Here is a 20,866-nt window from a genome sequence, read left to right on the forward strand (position 1 = left end):
CTCGATGGTAATGAAAATATTGTAATACTGTATGTATAGGCTTGCTGCTCTCTTGACTGGAAGAAGACAATACTATATTGAATATTGAATCTCGATAAGGAATAATATTGTAACTTATGAGACTAGAATAGTGTGAATAAATTCATGAATATGAACTTCTCTTATTGTCTCATTACTAACACATGTAGCTACGAGATCATGCCAAAATGAAGGAAGGCTTAGCCTTAACATACCTTATCACAATCTTTGTAATAACCAAGTTGAACTCACCTCTTCGCACCTTAATATACAAGAATGATAATAATACTATCGTTAAGTTACGAAAGGTACAACTATCACACAACGAACGACAAACTTATTTTGTATTAAAACGGGCAGCATCTCCCCTATAATCCTTACTTCCTCCAAATTCAAGATAACACCAACAATACAAGAACAGAACAATAACAACATATATACATCATTTTCCAGCCCTATATACACCATCAAATACTACAAAACAGCCCAACACACCCCAATCTCTTCATACACAAAACGACCACCGTAGTAGTGTCAAACGACCCGGAAATATTATGAGGAATGACCAGCCAATCACCCTACATTTATATGGTGTTTATAAACCCCCTTCCTCCTCCAAAACTCCACAAAACAGTAGTAAAACACGCAGCCCAACAGCAACACAAAACAGTCCACAAAACAGTCCGCTACAAGTGAATAACTCGAACTCACAGCTTCCGATCACCGTCCCGTGAGTTCTTACAAGTATAGAACGACTTACCATGAATTTTCAGAAGAAAAACTGGATGAAAGAGAGCAGTAAACGCACCTTATTTGTTGGATAACTCAGCTCCTATCTTGGTTCTTCAAACTCTAGGTTTTACCTCCAATTAGAACTTGAAAGGGAGAGAAAATCAATTAGGGTTTGTGGGAAATTTTTGGGAGGATTCTTTGCAGAGCTTATGTCTGGTTATTATGCTCTATTTTAAGTCTAATATATGAAGAAAATAGGCCCTTAAAAGGCCTCTTTGGACGACCCGAAATGGCCCCTTTTTTTGGGCTCTCATTTAAGCAAGTAGGTGACACACCTACTTGTCACCTAGCAGCTTGCGCAGTATCGCACAAATGCCCATATCTTTCTACTCCAATGTCGTATTGACAAACGGTTTAATGCGTTAGAAAATAGACTCATAGATCTTTAATTTGATGGGTGGAACACCCCATAACTCTAAGTATATTGGGAGACAATCGCAGTTACATTTGACCCAAAGTTTCAGCAAAACTTATGAATGTAACTTGTGATGACTTTCATCGACTTTTGTTCCACAACTCTCTTGACTTCAAAACATAACACACGGATGTCATACGACTAATATAAATCATAACATAATCTCCTTATCATGTTAAGCGCCCTAGTCTCACCCCAAAGGTATATGTTATAACATTCCCAACTTGTCGACTTTCGACGAAACATTATTTTCTTCAATTGCTTTATCTTCTGAACCGTCCAACCCTCTTTGTACTTGTTGTTCATGATCTTCAATATTTGTAACCTCAGAGGTAACATGATTAAATTAATTTATATACTTTTAAATATTATCTCATTTTTGGTCCTACATTAGTTTGCTTACGATGCATTTTTATGTACGAAAATATAGGGTGTAACATCATTCCCCCCTTGGAAACATTCGTCCTCGAATGTTTACTCTTAGAGACTTTGGAAACTTTTGCCAGAGTATCCTTCGTACACTAGGTTAAAACCAACCTGTACGTAGCCAGAAAACATACTATACATGCCACACATGGCCAATGTTTATAAATAGCAACACTTTGCCTCACCAACCGTAAATCATAAATACTAAAAGTGAAAAATAAAAGCTTACCTGCTGACCTGCTAGCCTGAATAGAGCTGTGTTGTAGCATCCCATCTCGGGCCATATCTTCAGTTTGAAATAGGTGGGGGTATTTAGACTTCATTTCTTCCTCCGATTCGCACGTCATCTCTTCTACATTCTTGCTCCTCCATAAAACCTTTACGGAAGCTACCTCCTTATTTCATAGATTGCGGATTTGTCGGTCTAGGATGGCAACTGGAATTTTCTCGTATGACAAGTCCTCTGTAATCTGTACATCATCCGTGGGCACCACTCGGGTAGGATCGCCAATGCACTTCCGTAGCATAGATACGTGAAAAACCGGATGGACAGACTCCAATTCTGAGGGCAACTCTAACTCATAAGCTACTTGGCCCACTCTCCGAATGATCCTATAAGGCCCAATATACCGTGGGCTAAGCTTGAGTTTCTTGCCAAACCTCATCACGCCCTTCATAGGTGATACCTTTAAGAATACCCAGTCATTAATCCTGAACTCTAAGTCTCATCGCCGCACGTCAGAATATGACTTCTGACGACTCTGAGCTGTCAACAGTCGCTCCCGGATAAGCTTTACTTTCTCTATGGCCTGTTGAACCAGGTCTGGCCCATATAACCCAGATTCCCCAACATCAAACCACTCTATAGGAGATCTGCACTTACGCCCAAACAAAGCCTCGTACGGAGCCATCTGAATACTGGAGTGGTAACTGTTATTATATGCAAACTCGACAAGAGGTAGATGTTCATCCCAACTTCTTTTAAAATCCAACACACATACTCGTAACATATCCTCGAGCATCTGAATTGTGCGCTCGGCTTGTCCATCAGTCTGTGGATGAAAAGCTGTGCAGAGATTCACCTGAGTCCCTAGACCTCTCTGAAATGACCTCCAAAAATATGCTGTAAACTGAGCCCCACGGTCAGATATAATAGAAACTGGTACTCCGTGTAGCCGCACTATCTCCTTAATATATAACTTTGCATAATCTTCTGCTATATATGTAGATCTGACCGGTAGGAAGTGAGCTGATTTCGTGAGCCTATCGACTATCACCCATATGGAATCGAACTTACAATTAGAACGAGGTAAACCCGTGATAAAGTCCATGTTTATCGCCTCCCATTTCCATGTCGGGATCTCTATAGTCTGCATTAGCCCTCCAGGCTTCTGGTGCTCTATCTTCACTTGCTGGCAACTAGTACATTGGGCGACAAACTCAGCAATGTTCTTCTTCATATCATTCCACCAGTACACATCCTTAATGTTATGATACATCTTCGTCGACCCAGGATGGATGGAATACCATGAATAATGTGCCTCTGACATAATCCTGTCTCGTAGCCCTGCTACATCTGGAACACACAAACGACCCCTATATCTGAGAACCCCATCTCCCTTTAGCTCTAACAGTGGCTTCTTCTGCTGCGGAACTCGCTCTCTCAGCTCGACCAACTCTGGGTCCTCGTACTGCCTTTCCTTGACTTCCGCTATGAGGGATGATTTTGTAGTGTTTTGGAGTACAACTCCACCATCTTCAGAATCTACTAACCGAACCCCCAACGAAGACAATTGATGAATCTCTCTAGCTAATTGTCTTTTCTTGGGCTCTACATGTGCTAAGCTACCCATAGATCGGCGACTTAAGGCATCTACTACAACATTAGCTTTCCCTGGATGGTAGAGAATGTTAACATCGTAATCTTTAAATAACTCAAGCCATCGCCTCTGTCGCAAATTCAACTCTTTCTACTTGAAGATATATTGTAGGCTTTTATGATCAGTAAATACATCAACATGAACACCATATAAATAATGCCGCCATATCTTAAGTGCATGGACAACCGCAGCTAACTCGAGGTCGTGGGTCGGATAATTCCTCTCGTACTTCCTCAACTGCCTTGAAGCATATGCAATTACCTTCCCATGTTGCATCAGGACACATCCTAACCTGACACCTGATGCATCACAATATACGGCATAACCCTCTAGACCCTCTGGAAGTGTTAGAACTGGAGCTGAGGTCAACTTGTTCTTAAGCTCTTGGAAACTCCGCTCACAAGCCTCTGTCCATTGAAACTTAGTTTCTTTCTGTGTCAACTTCGTCAATGGTGCCGAAAGGGAAGAAAAAACCCTCTACGAACCTCCGATAGTATCCTGCTAAGCCTAGAAAGCTACGAACCTCTGTCGGAGTGGTAGGTCTAGGCCAAGATTTCACGGCCTCAATCTTCTGAGTGTCCACCTTTATCCCTTCATCTGATACAATATGCCCCAAGAATGCTACAGACTTCAACCAGAACTCACATTTAGAAAACTTAGCATACAACTTACGATCACGGAGGGTTTGGAGTACCGCTCGCAGGTGGTCCGCATGCTCATCCTCTGAACGGGAATAAACCAAAATATCATCAATAAATACTATCACGAACAGATCTAAAAATGGTCGGAATAGGCTATTCATCAAGTCCATAAATACAGCGGGTGCATTAGTCAACCCGAAGGACATGACAAAGAACTCGAAGTGGCCATATCGGGTCCTGAAGGCTGTCTTCGGAATATCTTTTTCCCGAACTCTGACTTGGTGGTACCCCGACCTCAAATCTATCTTTGAAAAGCATCTAGCCCCCTGCAACTGATCAAACAAGTCATCGATCCTTGGAAGTGGATACTTATTCTTAATAGTTACCTTGTTCAGCTGCCTATAATCGATACACATCCTCAGCGAGCCGTCTTTCTTCCGCACAAATAGTATTGGTGCACCCCAAGGTGAGGTACTGGGCTTGATGTAACCTTTTTCCAACAAATCTTTTAACTGCTCCTTCAACTCCTTCAATTTTCCAGGTGCCATTCTATACGGAGGGACGGATATTGGTTGAGTTCCTGGAAGCAAATCGATGCTAAAATCAATCTCTCGCTCTGGAGGAATACCTGGAAGCTCATCTGGAAACACATCTGCATACTCTTTGACTACGGGAATAGACTGAAGTGTAGGTATCTCAGCATCTGCATCTCTAACTCGCACAATATGATAAATGCACCCTTTTGCGATCATTTTCCTCACCTTCAGATAGGAAATAAACCTACCTCTGGGCGTTGGTGTATTACCTACCCATTCAAGGACTGGCTCACCCGAAAAATGAAATCTGGCTGCCTTTGCTTGGTAATCAACTGTGGCATAGCAAGCTGCCAACCAGTCCATGCCCATGATAGCATCAAAATCCATCATCTCTAGCTCAACTAGGTCAGCTGAGGTCTGACGACTACAAATTGTCACCGTACAACCTCGGTAAACCCGTCTAGCAATAATCGATTCTCCGATCGGTGTAGATACCGCAAAAGGATCACTTAGTATTTCAGGCACTATACCAAACTTCCTCGCGACAAATGGGGTAATATACGATAAAGTAGATCCTGGGTCTATCAAAGCATAAGCATCGTGAGAGCAAATGGTTAATATACCTGTCACAACGTCTGGTGAAGACTCCTGGTCCTGTCGACCCGCTAAAGCATAGATACGATTCTGATTACCACTTGAACTGGAACCTCTACCTCTGCCCCGACCTCTACCAGCCGAAGACTGAGACTCGCGCCCTGAAGGATGCACGGACATAGATGATCCTGTTGCTGAACTCGCTGGTTGTGCCATTCCCCCCGAATCTCTATTTGGGCAATCCCGCATCATATGCCCTGGACGCCCACATGTATAACAAGCATCAGAACCTGCTCGGCATTGGCCCAAGTGTCCTCTACCACAGATGTCACACCGTGGAGGAAATAACTATGTCTGCGTAGATCCTCGCTGTCACTGCAAACCCGACGCCCATGAGCTCTCACCTGGTCCTGACTGAGTATAGCGGTCATACCTGTAACCCTGTAACTGAGGTGGCGGAGGCCTAGGTGGCCGTCCGAAGTACTGGGTCCTATAACTACCCTGATATTTCTCCTGAGACCTGGGAAATCTCATCCTCTTACGTTGCCCTTGCTCAGCCCTCTCTGTACCCTGCTGCCGACGCCTACCCCTTTCTATATTCTGGGCGAATGCCTGAATCCGGGAGATATCCATACTATCCTGCAATGCAGTGGTGGCATATGCCTCGGTTAACTCTGGGGCTAACCCTGCTATAAACCTGTGAATCCTGTCCCGCATAGTAGCAACTATGGATGGTGCATATCTGGCCAATGAGTCAAAACGGAGACTATACTCTCGAACACTCATATTACCCTGGTTAAGGGCTAGAAACTGATCGACTCGAGCCTGTCGGATCTCCCGTGGTAAGTACTGGTCAAGGAAGGCATCTGAAAAATTCTCCCAAATAGCTGGAGGTGCATCACGTCCCCTGGACCTCTCCCATCCCTCATACCAAAGGATGGCTATATCTCGGAGTCAAAAAGCTGCCAGCTCAACTGCCTCTTTCTTCGTGGCATGCATAACACGAAAGATCCTGTGAAGCTGATCTATGAAATCCCGCGGGTCCTCCCTCTGATCTGTCCCCGTGAACTCTGGGGGACTCAAAGCAATAAACTCTCAGAACCTTGAACTCCCAGACCCCTCAGAATTTCCTGCACTAGCTGATGCCCTAGCCTGTTGCTGGGTAGCTACCAACTGTGTCAACAAATGCACCGCACTCCTTAAGTCCTGATCTGATGGAAGTGGAGGGGGAACTGGATGTGCGGTTTCCCTAGGAATCTCCATAGTTGGTGGGGGAGCCGGTAATGGCTGAGTAGGGGTCTCACCTTGAGCCTCAGACTGGGCCCCATCTACTGGGGGTACCCTGCCGGTTCCCTCACCTACTGCTGTATCTCTCCTCTGGCTAGCCGTAGTCTTCCTAGTCACCGTCATCTGTGCATGCAAACACTAACACATAAGTTTAATTCAAATTTCCTATAACTCAGTTCTGTAGCACGATTTAGATTTCAAAGAAGGGTAACCAACCCCTAAATACCCTAAATGCCCTGTAGTGCCCTGCTTACACATCTATAAACAAGACTCTACTAGACACGGCTTGTAGACTCCCTAGGATAGAACTGCTCTGATACCAAGTTTGTCACGCCCCGACCTGGAAGCGAGACTGGCACCCGGTGCCTCAACTAACCTAGTGTACCAAATTGAGACTAAGGGACTCTGAACACATAATGTCATACTTTGGCCCTGGGGCCACCTTGCAAGACAATTTGCGAAGCAAAATATAAAATTGAATGGAAACTAGCGCTAACTAAACATCAATATAAAGCTAGGCTGAAAAGGCCGTCATAGCTACTACAGCTGACAAACCACCAAATTATACATACCAGGCCTACAAACCCAACATACTGCACTAACCAACAGGATATGTTTACAAGCCTCTACTGATAGATGTACTATGATCGGAACAGGGCCCCGACCTACCCATAACATATATACAGATATAGATAAGATGTACACAAAAACTCTAGACCTGGCAACTCCGAAAGACGTGGAGCTTACCTATCAGGCTGAACTCTGGAAACACCTGCTGAGGAGGTATACCCGTCTGTCTATCTGAACCTGCATGCATGAAATGCAGCGTCCCCAGAAAAGGGATGTCAGTACAAAATAATGTACCGAGTATATAAGGCGATAACATAACTGAAAGTTGAAACTGAACTGATAATATAATAACTGAAAGTAATTGGGAGTCAAAGATGATCTGGAGATATACTTACCTGTTGATACTGACTCAACTCCTTCAATATAGTAAGTAAAATAATTATCCGGCCTTATAAGGCTCGGTATATATAACTGCTCTGCCGTAGTAGGCTCGCTCATAGGCGCTCGGCCATACTAGGCTATGTATCTCGACCATGCTGGGCTCGCTCATAGGTGCTCGGCCACAGTAGGCTCGGTATATAACTTTCCATCTGATCAGAGGTTGCCCAATAGGGGCCTGCCCATCGATTATAGCTCGATGGTAATGAAAATATTGTAATACTGTATATATAGGCTTGCTGCTCTCTTGACTGGAAGAAGACAATACTATATTGAATATAGAATCTCGATAAGGAATAATATTGTAACTTATGAGACTAGAATAGTGTGAATAAATTCATGAATATGAACTTCTCTTTTTGTCTCATTACTAACACATGTAGCTACGAGATCATGCCAAAATGAAGGAAGGCTTAGCCTTAACATACCTTATCACAATCTTTGTAATAACCAAGTTGAACTCACCTCTTCGCACCTTAATCTACAAGAATGATAATAATACTATCGTTAAGTTACGAAAGGTACAACTATCACACAACGAACGACAAACTTATTTTGTATTAAAACGGGCAGCATCTCCCCTATAATCCTTACTTCCTCCAAATTCAAGATAACACCAACAATACAAGAACAGAACAATAACAACATATATACATCATTTTCCAGCCCTATATACACCATATATACACCATCAAATACTACAAAACAGCCCAACACACCCCAATCTCTTCATACACAAAACGACCACCGTAGTAGTGTCAAACGACCCGGAAATGTTATGAGGAATGACCAGCCAATCACCCTAAATTTATATGGTGTTTATAAACCCCCTTCCTCCTCCAAAACTCCACAAAACAGTAGTAAAACACGCAGCCCAACAGCAACACAAAACAGTCCACAAAACAGTCCGCTACAAGTGAATAACTCGAACTCACGGCTTCCGATCACCGTCCCGTGAGTTCTTACAAGTATAGAACGACTTACCATGAATTTTCAGAAGAAAAACTGGATGAAAGAGAGCAGTAAACTCACCTTATTTGTTGGATAACTCAGCTCCTATCTTGGTTCTTCAAACTCTAGGTTTTACCTCCAATTAGAACTTGAAAGGGAGAGAAAATCAATTAGGGTTTGTGGGAAATTTTTGGGAGGATTCTTTGCAGAGCTTATGTCTGGTTATTATGCTCTATTTTAAGTCTAATATATGAAGAAAATAGGCCCTTAAAAGGCCTCTTTGGACGACCCGAAATGGCCCATTTTTTTGGGCTCTCATTTAAGCAAGTAGGTGACACACCTACTTGTCACCTAGCAGCTTGCGCAGTAATGCACAAATGCCCATATCATTCTACTCCAATGTCGTATTGACAAACGGTTTAATGCGTTAGAAAATAGACTCATAGATCTTTAATTTGATGGGTGGAACACCCCATAAATCTAAGTATATTGGGAGAAAATCGCAGTTACATTTGACCCAAAGTTTCAGTAAAACTTATGAATGTAACTTGTGATGACTTTCATCGACTTTTGTTCCATAACTCTCTTGACTTCAAAACATAACACACGGATGTCATACGACTAATATAAATCATAACATAATCTCCTTATCATGTTAAGCACCCTAGTCTTACCCCAAAGGTATATGTTATAACATTCCCAACTTGTCGACTTTCGACGAAACATTATTTTCTTCAATTGCTTTATCTTCTGAACCGTCCAACCCTCTTTGTACTTGTTGTTCATGATCTTCAATATTTGTAACCTCAGAGGTAACATGATTAAATTAATTTATATACTTTTAAATATTATCTCATTTTTGGTCCTACATTAGTTTGCTTACGATGCATTTTTATGTACGAAAATATAGGGTATAACAACCTCATTACAAACCTTTACCCTTTTGTGAAATAATTACCTCTTTTGAACCCGTCCCTCCTTGAATTTTAAGAACAAAACTAAAAGCCTAAGTTGGGGGTGTTGGTGTTAATTGGGAAATGGTGAAGATGTACATTGTGTGTAGAAGCAAATACCTCAAAAGTTGTGTTAAATGAAAATACTCAAGCTCCAATAGAAAGGTAAAAGAAAATATATGTATATATATATGAAAAAAATGGAGTCGTCAGAAGAAAAGAGAGGTACTTTAAGGTGGTTCTATGTTGGTAACTAGATGTCAATAAGGGCTGTGTGGTTTAAAAAGAAACAAAGTGCAAAAAGAAAGATAAATGTGAGTAGTATTCAAGGAGGTTGTAGTCACTTGTATCCAAAATGCTTATCCTACCCTTCCCTAAGCCTACATTACAAGCTTAAAAAGTCCTTATGGGATCTCCAACCGAATGTTCTTAAATAGGTGACGAATTAAAATAAGGGCAATCCTATGGCATGATATTTGGTAAAACCTAGAAATTCTTTGTTTAGAGTGAGTGTCTTTGTGCATTTGTCCCTTGTGTTGTTATTGTAGATATGGTGATTTTGGGACTTTCTTTCTTGTGAGGGCACATGGATTATGATGGATTGGTGACATTGATATATTCTAAATTGAGTAAATTGGGCATATGTAGTAGACTAGTGCTTTTGAGTCACTTCTTGAGGCTTGGTTTGTATACCGGTAAAATGGAGCTCAAGGTGCACCCCGACCTCCGACAAAATAAGCCAGGCTCGTGACATGATGACAAGGGACCGAAATCTAGGCAAAAGTCTCATCGAGTCAGAATTAGGGGGCATGATGCCTGCCCTCGAGAATATCGGGGTCATGGTTTCGGATTGATCCTAACCTCGAACGACTTCGAAGAACATTGTCGGGCAATCAAGCATAACTAGCAGAAGGTCGTAATATTCATGACCAGATGGATATCACGGCGGGGATCTCGACACGTATCAATGAGGAACCGACAATCAGTTAATCCGATGATTTTTTACATTTTATAGACTTATACCTATAATAGGAATCCCCTACTATAGAAAGAGGGCCTGATACTTCACGACATGCATTGTAATGCGTATTCCAAAGTAATATATTATTATTTTCTCTATTATTAGCTCTTTCTCTTGTTCATCAGTGCTGGTACTAGTGAGCTCGGACCGAGGGTAAATATTTCACTAAGGCTAAAACTATCTTACTCATGTGGTTTGAATTCATTTTATTTTTGCTTATTCAATATTGACTTAATTTATCGCTTTGTATCAAATTAATCCGTGTATCCTTAAAATCACTTACAAATTTAATTGTTATCCGATTTTAAGGGTAAATAGTTTGGCGCCCACCGTGGGGCTAAGGATAATAGTGGGTATTCGATACAAACTTCTATAACACACCCTATTTTACACTTGTTCAAAATGTCAAACTCTCAGTCAGCCCCTCAGAACGTGGATACTGAGTCTGGTCACCACGGCGAGAACAACAATGTAGCACTCGGTAACGAAGTGCCCCCTATCAATCCCAGCAGGGTTCCGGCTGCGAACCCAATTGACGCCAGCTTGCATGTGGCCATCAATGCCAATTTGCCTACCGATCTGGAGAACAACGTTCGCGGGGGAGCTTGATCGATTACCCAAAATACACATAACGATGAAGGTGATGGGATCAATTTGCGAGTGATCTTTGAAATGTTACAGGCTCAACATGCAGCGCTAGCCCAGTTGCAGAACCAAAGCCGCGCGCCGAGCAGAATTAAGCCCGAGCCATCCTGGGATGTCACCCGCAGAAATGAATCGGTCATGGAGAGGTCCAGTAAAAATAACCCAATGAGCAATGAAAGGAGGAGTGATCGAGGTCAAAACAACCGGGGATTAAAAAACAGTTGCGACAGGCCCATCGGGCCTAAGGAAGCGCCAAGCCTTTCGATGTACAACTTTAACATCGACACCGCTGCCATCATATCTACCATCGGACGCATCAAAGACACAAAATGGCCTCGACCTCTACAGTCCGATCCAGTCCCAAGATATCCTAACCTAATGTGCAAATATCATGGTACTCACGGCCACAGAACAGAGGATTGCCGACATTAAGAGAGGAAATAGCCTGACTATTCAACTACAGACATCTCCGAGAGTTCCTGAGCGATCGAGCCAAGAATCATTTTAGGAATAGAGACTCTAATAAACAGATCGAGCAGGAGGAACCTCAGCACGTTGTTAACATTATCATTGGTGGGGTCGATTTTCCCCAAGGGCCGATGCTAAAGCGCACTAAATTATCCATCACAAGGGAAAAACGGACTTGGGATTACGTGCCGGAGGGAACCTTGTCTTTCAACGATGAGGATGCTGAAGGGAACATGTAGCCCCACAATGATACACTGGTAATATATGTACTCATAAATAAATCTTAAGTTAAGCATGTGTTAATTGATCTAGGTAGCTCGGCCAACATCATCGGATTTAAGGTCGTAGAACAGCTCGGTCTACAAGATCAAATTGTGTCTGCAGTACGAGTTCTAAATGGATTCAACATGGAATGTGAGACCACTAAAGAAGAAATAACAGTGCCGGTAAATGACGGCGGCAACATTTAGGATGCCAAGTTCTATGTAATCGAAGGAGATATGAGGTACAATGCTTTGTTCGGGAGGCCATGGATCCACAACATGAGGTCAGTACCCTCGGCTCTAAACCAAGTGTTGAAATTCCCAACGCTAGGAGGGATTACGACAATCTACGGAGAATAACCAGCCGCAAAGGAAATGTTCACGGTCGAAGAGGTTATCCCGATATCCGCACTTACAACGACAAAAGGTTTGGGTTCAGTTGCAAAGGAAGAAGCCAAATAGCAATTACCACCACTGGCCCCGACCCAACCGGAGAAGCAGGGGACCGATGAAGATGATGACTATGGGTTTCCCAGGTCCTTTATAGCCCCCGATGACTCCGACGCCACCAAATTGACAATCGAAGAACTGGAATAGGTCACATTGATCGAGCATTTGCCCGATCAAAATGTATACCTGGGCACCGGGTTAAGTCCCGAGCTCAGGAAAAAACTCGTTAAATTCCTTATAGCTAATGTAGATTGTTTCGCTTGGCCCCAGCTTGATATGACATGGATCACCCCGAAAATAACCACTCACAAGCTGAGCCTGGACCAGATGTTTCATCCAGTCAAACAGAAAAGGAGACCTCAGTCCGAAGTCAAGCATGCATTCATCAAAGACGAGGTAACTAAACTCCTTAAAATAGGGTCGATTCGGGAGGTTAAATACCATTATTGGTTAGCAAACCTAGTGGTAGTCCCTAAAAAGGGAATAAATTAAGAATGTGTGTAGACTATAAAGATTTGAATAAGGCATGCCCCAAGGACTTTTTCCCTTAGCCCAACATCGATCGCATGATCAATGCGTCGACCGGCCACGGGATCCTTAGTTTTCTCGATGCCTATTTCGGGTACAACCAAATTCGGATGGACCCGGGCGATCAGGAAAGAATGTCCTTCATCACTAAGTACGGTACCTACTGCTATAACGTAATTCCATTCGGACTAAAAAATGCAGGTGCCACTTACCAACGCCTAATAAATCGGACGTTCAAAGAACAAATAAGAAAATCAATAGAGGTTTACATTGACGACATGTTAGTTATGTCCCTGCGAGCAGAGGACCATTTAAAACATTTGCAGGAGACGTTCAACATATTAAAGAAGTACAATATGAAGCTGAACTAGGCGAAATGTGCATTCGGTGTCGGGTCCAGGAAATTCCTCTGATTCGTAGTGTCCAATCGGGGGATCGAGATTAATCTCGATAAGATCAAGGCCATTGACGATATAACTGTTGTGAACAATGTCAAGGACATTCAAAGGTTAACCAGACGCATAACTACCTTGGGGTGATTCATCTCGTGTTCCTCCGGCAAGAGCCACCAGTTCTTTTCACTGTTGAAGAAAAAGAATAACTTCTCATAGACCCCGGAGTGCCAACAAGCCTTGGATGAACTCAAGCGGTATCTCTCGAGTCCACCTCTTCTTCATACTCCGAAGATAGACGAACATTTGTACCTATACTTGGCAATATCTGAAATAGCGGTAAGTGGAGTCCCGGTCTGGGAAGAGGAAGGTACGCAATTTGTAATCTAATATGTTAGCAGGACTCTAGGCGAGGCCGAAACAAGGTATCCTCACATAGAAATATTGGTGCTCGCTTTGCTAAGTGCCTCTAGAAAGCTGAAATCGTACATTCAATGCCACCTCATATGTGTTGTAACTACTTACCCATTGAGAAATATAATGCATAAACCCGAGCTCTCGGGACGATGGGCCAAATGGGCCGTGGAGATCAGTGGATACGATATTGAGTATCGACCCCAGACCTCCATTAAGTCTCAAATATTTGCAGACTTCGTGGCCGACTTTATGCTGGCCTTAATACCCGAGGTCGAAAGAGTGTTATTGTTGAACTTGGGGACTTCTTCAGGAATCTGGACCCTCTTTGCGGATGGTACCTCAAACGCAAAGGGGTTCGGACTTGGCACAGTATTCAAACTAACAACTGGTAGTGTAGTTAGACAATCTATTAGGACTATAAAATTGAATAACAACGAGGCCGAGTATGAGGCCATGATTGCAGGTCTCGAACTGGCCAAAAGATTAGGGGTAGTGGTGATCGAAGCTAAGTGCGACTCCCTCTTTGTGGTGAACCAAGTTAATGGGACGTTTGATGTCGGAGAGGAATGAATGAAAAGGTACCTGGATAAACTGCAGATAACGTTACATCGGTTTAAGGAGTGGACTCTACAACATGTACCTTGGGAGCAAAAATATGAGGTCGATGCTCTCGCTAACTTGGAATCATCGGTCGATGATGATGAGTTAAACTCGGGGGTACTCGTACAACTCATGAGATCGGTAGTGGAAGAAGGTCACGTTGAGATAAACTCAACAATCCTAACTTGGGACTGGAGAAACAATTATATAGAGTAATTGAAGACCGAAAAACTGCCCTCGGATCCTAAGGAATTGAGGGCTCTACGTACGAAGGCGGCCCGGTTCAGCTTGTCTGAAGATGGTACCCTGTTCCGGAGAACGTTCGATGGCCCACTCACAATATGTCTAGGACTAGAAGACACCGAGTATGTTTTGAGGGAAGTCCATGAAGTCACCCGTAGAAATCATTCGGGCGCCTAATCATAAGTTCAGAAAATAATCAGAGCCGACTACTACTAGATCGACATGGAAAAGGACGCAAAGGAGTTCGTACGAAAATGCGACGGATGTCAAAGGCATGATTCGATGATTCATCAGCCTGGGGAACTACTGCATTCGAACTTGTCACCCTGGTCATTCATGAAATGGGGGATGTACATCTTTGGCCTCCTTCCATGGGCACCCGATAAGGCTCAATAATATGCCGGTTTGGAATGCCGGCCGAGATCGTGTGCGACAATGGGAAGTAGTTCATCGTCAACAAAGTAAGAATGTTTTTCAAAGACTGTAAGATCAAAGGATCCTATCAACACCCTATCATCCTAGTGGGAATGGGCAAGCAAAGTCCACGAACAAAACCATACTCCAAAACCTCAAAAAGAGATTGACCTATGCAAAAGGAAAATGGAAAGAAATCTTGCTCAAAGTCCTATGGGCATACCGTAGAACATCGAAGTCCAGTACTGGGGCCACCCCGTTCTCATTAGTTTACGGCGCCAAATTTCAAATACCAGTCAAAGTAGGAGAACCAAGTCTCAGGTTCCGATATGCGACCGAATAGTCAAATGACGAGGCCATGAATACAAACCTAGACATGTTAGATGAAAGGCACGAGACCGCCCTTGTCTGGTTGGCCACCCAAAAACAACGGATCGAAAGGTATTACAATTGAAGAGCCAACCTTCGACACTTCAATGTTGGGGACTTGGTGTTAAGGAAGGTCACACTAAGCACCTGGAACCCAAAACAAGGGAAGCTGAGGTCGAACTGGGAAGATACGAATCAAATTATCGAGATCATGGGAAAAGGATCATACAAACTCGGAGCAATGAATAGTGAGAGACTACCGAACAACTATACGTAACTCACTTGAAACGGTACTACTGATAAGGCAGGACTAACACTTGCAGGTAACCGTCAAGGAATGATACAACTTTAAGGCCTGAAAGCACGCGTTATACTCTTTTTCCCTTGAATCCGTTTTGTCACAAATGGGTTTTCCGGCAAGGTTTTTAACTAGGCAACAATGGATCGTGCTAACCTAGAATTGGAGACCAGCTATTAACCAGTGGCAAAGATCACGTCAATAGTATCTGAGGCTTCTCTAAAGTTCGGCCTCAGATACTGGGGGCCATCACCCTCGAATAATGATTATGGCAAGGAAACAAATCTTACGTTCAAATAACCTACGCTCGGTGGATAGGATTTATTGTAAGGGCCAAACGGTCAGATGAATTTTTCCCACTTAGACCACCCAAGCCCTGACACGAAGCTCGTACACATTTGTAGCCTTGTATACTACGTACAGAAGTGAAAGAAAGTTTCTATCTTGCGGATAAATATTTTCTTCCTTAAAAATTATACAAATCGGTCCCCTAAAGATATCGAGCCCAAGGGCCATCTCCGTTCGGATCCAAGGGATCACCCTCACGCGGGGACTATCGTTTGAGGCAGGCTCGGGCGACCCGGGATATCGAAGCCCGGGGGCACAAAGATTATTAGGCAATTCCCGAACTATAAAGGCTACAACCATCCTAAAATGGCTCGGAGACGTCCGAGACCCGTAACCAAAACATAAGGCCTTCGAAATAGCTAAACCGTTTCAAAGGCTACCTTCGGCAAAATTATGATTTAAAAACAATTCTAAGTAAATACTTTGGGGAAAACTCCCGGTCATACTGAGGCCCCACGTATCTTGAGCAAGAAATATCGAGAACGAGCCTTGTTTGAACCACCGAACAAGACATCATTATTACGTGCTAAGGCATTCAGAATCTTTGCAATCGTAAAGGAAAAAGAAAAAAGCTTGAAATTTGATGAAGGAAAAAAAGCCTTGTATACATATATTAAAATATTCTTACAAAGTCCAAATGGCCTTGACAAAAAATTAGAAAATAACAAAAACATCTACAAGGCATCTAAGCAGCCCGGTCCTCGTCGGAGCCCGCCTCGTCACCAAGACCATCGGGGTGTTCTCCGCCCCCAGATCCGTCGGAACCCTTGGAGTTTTCTTTTTCCTCGAGGTATGCCAACCTCCTCGCCTCGGACTCGAGTCCCTTAGTACTTTTGGTCTCATCCGATAAATCAAAACCCCGAGCATGAACTTTCTCGAGGGCCTCCTTTCGGGACTTCCACTTCACATATTCAACAAGGTTTTTCAGGCGGTCCCAGGCTGCCTCAGCATCGCCTTTGTACTGGGCCACCATCTCATCAGCCGAGCGCAATTGAGACTGGAGCTCCTCAATTCTTTGGGATCGTGCCTCAGCCTTCTCCCTCATCGCTCGAAGTTGAGCCTCCGCCGAGGCCAATTGCACCCGGGCAGTCTACTTTTTTGAGGCCAAGCAGTCCATCTTGCCTTTCTACTCTTCGGCCTCGACCTTGATTACATCTATCTTGGCCCGGAGTTGGTCGATCCAGTCAATCTTCGGTTAGACCTGTGGGTTCTGACCATTAGTCACCGTGTCTAGATCATCATCATTAACTTCAAATATTTTTACCTATTCCACCAGGTCGGCGTGTTCTTTCCGAGCAGCATCCAACTCAGCTCGAAGGCTCTTAGCCTCTCCTTCACATTACTCACTGAGAAGTTGGTACGTGCCCCTCTTCTTAGCAAGCACTTTGACTTTGGCCTTGAGTTGGCTCAGCTCATCTCGATATCGAAGGAAGGTTTCATGGTGAAGCACTGGGGCCTGCAAACATGAGAAGAAATATTAGGATCCTCAAGGAACTTAAACTGAAAAATAGAAACATTTGGTAACACCTTACCCGGTTCAGCGCCTGTTGTGCTTCGTTGAACAGACATGGGGTATCCACCTCGTTCATTTTTTTCCTAGTCTTCTTCAGTTACCAGGCACCGGAGGTAACTAGCTACCCCAACAGGGGTAGAAAGAACCCAGGCATCCTCCGGGACGGTGATGATAATTTTTCGCTTCCGACCAGGATCCGCATTCGGGGCAGGGAACCGGTTGACCAGTCTCTAGCTTGAGTTAGGCCCACCTGCCTCCGAGGATGGAATTTTCCTCGGTACATCTAAATCACCTAACCCGGTGGCACCCTCCAGGGCGGCAGGGTCCACACCGTCAAAAAGTAATAGAGGGGATCGCCCGTCCCGTGGGCCCCTTCGTTGGGTCGTTCTTTCACCGTTTGGGCCTCATTGTACATAGACTCGATAACGAGGGTGACTCGATGATATCTATCACACTAAGTGCCTCTTTCAGTGAATTACCCATATCCTGGGAAGCCTCGGTCCCGGCCTCCTCATCGACCTCCCTAGCTTGAGGAAGATTGGCCTTGCGGGTCTCAGGTTCAATGGCCCCCTGCTCTCCGAGGGACGACGGATCACGGGACACAAAAGGCTCCTCCCCCTCAGACTTGTCCCTAAACTGATAGAACAAGTCCGAAGCTGGTGCTCGGAAGCTGGTGTTTTCCCTCGGCTTGCGCACCAGCCTTCTCCTTGATTGCATTTTCTCTGAGCTTGAGGAACTAGGAGCCCTCCTTCTTTTCCTCTCTCCGGCCTACCTCGGAGTAGGAGACTCAACAGGGAAGTCCTCGCCTTCGACTGGAGTCCTATGCTCGACGTCCTTAGGCAAACCTGCAAAAGAAAGTAAAGGAAACAAGGACTTGATGTTAAAAGAAGAAGCCTAACACAACCTACTCAGGAAAGGAATCTTACCATAGGAATGGGCCTCCCAACGACCCTTCGAAAGTTTACGCCACGAGCGCTCGGAGTAGGTCATTTGTGAAACGATACCTTCGACCCACTCCTTAAGTCGAGGGACAATATTTGGGACTCGAGCGACAGCCGCAATACCAATGAGGAAAAGAAAAGTGAACATAAAATCACCATTCAAAGGAAAGTTTTATTTATGTGACACATTCCACTTCTCGGGGAATGGCCTGCATTCAGCCGGAATCAAGTCCGAAGTACTAACCCGGATAAAATGGCCTTGCCAACCTCGATCCTAGTCCTCATCGATACTTGAGAACTGGGCTTTACTGGCCCGACGCATAAGCTTTATCAGTACCCCTTGGAATATTCGGGTATTGTACAAACAGAGTAGGTGATCCACAGTAAACTGGCATGAGTCGATTTTGTTCACAATAAAACCGAAGTAGTGAATTTGACCGAGGCATACCTCGTATCCCTTGCATATATCTATAATGACCGGGTCCACTGGTCCCAATGTAAAAGGATAAGTATAAACACTCAGATATCCCTCGACATGGGTGGTAATGGCCTCTTCGGGGTCGGTGACCACTATGTCTTTATCGGCCTAGTTGTAGTCCTTTCTGACCGTGGGGAGGACCTTTTCGGTAATTGAGCAGATGTATCTCAAGACCTCCTCACACCGACCCTGTACGAAGAAAGGCTTCTCAACCTTGAAGTCGTTAGCCACCGAGCAACCCTCGGGAATGAACAATTTCAAGGGGGGCTCCTCCGCAAGTTCATCAACAGACACCGCAGGGGCGGTCTCTTCGACCTCAATGGTCGGCCGCGAAGAAGAAGGAGCATCCTTAAGAGGAACATATTTTGAGGTCTTTGCCATTGTTAGGGAAGGATCTGCGGCCCAAACTTACGCTTCTGCAAGGCCGCATCTGTGTGGATATTTCCGCAGATGCGGTTGCACCAGTTTTCTCAATGACAGTTATGGACAGCCACTGGTTTGGCTCATTCCAACACCTCAACCTTGTCAATTCAACTCCAAAAAATCTAAAACATTACAGATTAGTCTAAAATAATATTTCAAACTATTCTAAAAAAGAAAATTTCAAAAACGACTTAAACTTTTTGACAATGATGGGTTTCATCCCATCAAGCGCTACATTTATCGTCGTGGCACGATGTGAATCAACTTTACCAGTTTTCTCGTCACTTGGACGCTATGAATTAGACACCTAACTTGGAATCAATCTTTTGACCATGAGCAATGGGGGGTGGCAAGTGGATGATCAAGCCAAACTTTAATTTCTTCATTTTGCATTTATTGGCTTTCTTTTGAGGCATGTCATTTTGCGTTCTTGAATACTTAAATTGCAAGATGTATGGCTCTTGATTGTTTTCTTTACACTCCCACATGGATTCACACGGTTCAATTCCCATAGTACCATACAAGTTCAAAGTTGAAAAATGTGTGGAATGAGATAATTGCCTCCCACCTTGCAACTTTTTCGAGATTTTGACATCCTCTTTTTCCCCCGAACTAGAGTCATTTTCAATCATCTTTTCCACTACATCAGTTGACTCTAATTCCATATTTTTCTTTGACATCACCAACAAGCATGGAGTCGGTTGGCGGATGTTCAATTATTGATTCCTCAAAATAAAGATCACTTTCTTCCTCGATGTTGGACTTTTCTTGAGCTCTTTCTGTACTCTCAAGTTGGTGGGCAAAGTGCGCCTCAACCAATATTTTCATTTGATCTTCGAAGGTGTAGATCAAGCTTCTTATACCAAGAATTGTAATCCTCACCTAGTATTACATTGAATTCCTTATCTTCTTCAGTCATGAACAAGCTTCTTATACCAGCTAAGATCCCATCCTCTTCGGAACCCCAAGTGATGTCAGCCTTGTAGAATGCCTTATAAAAGTGTGGTATAGGCTTGATACTTCTTTTCAATATAGTGGTACCCAAGACTGAAACTGGTGCTCTAAGACCATAGTCCTATTAGTTCTATTATTCCCTAAAGTTGGGGACTAAGACCTCGGCCTAGTTTGTATCCCGGATATAAAAACATGCTCAGTATCTTGTCACTCCACCATCGTCCCTTTTTGATTATGTTAACCCTTTCAATGCTATGGAATGTCTCTCTCCTTAACTTCTTTTTGCCTTCAATTGCTAGGATGGTTTGGTTGGTATATATAGGATTGTTTCAATCTCACTGAACAACCATTCCCGGTGATCCCATTAATATTTGACAAGCTGATGGAGAGTGGAGGCAACCTCCACGGCTATATTTATCCAAGTTTGTCCCAGCGGCGGGTTATAGGTGGTAGAGATATCTAGTACCTGAAATTCAACATCAAACATAATTGGCCCTATTTTTAGACTCAAATCAATTTCCACGATTGTCGCCCATTGTGACCGCTCTCACTTTCATGCTTCCTTGTCTTATTTCAAATATAATATGCCCAGTCTTCTCA

This window comes from Nicotiana tabacum, chromosome 9 (assembly GCF_000715075.1).
Source record: "Nicotiana tabacum cultivar K326 chromosome 9, ASM71507v2, whole genome shotgun sequence".
In the NCBI taxonomy this organism is placed as follows: Eukaryota; Viridiplantae; Streptophyta; class Magnoliopsida; order Solanales; family Solanaceae; genus Nicotiana; species Nicotiana tabacum.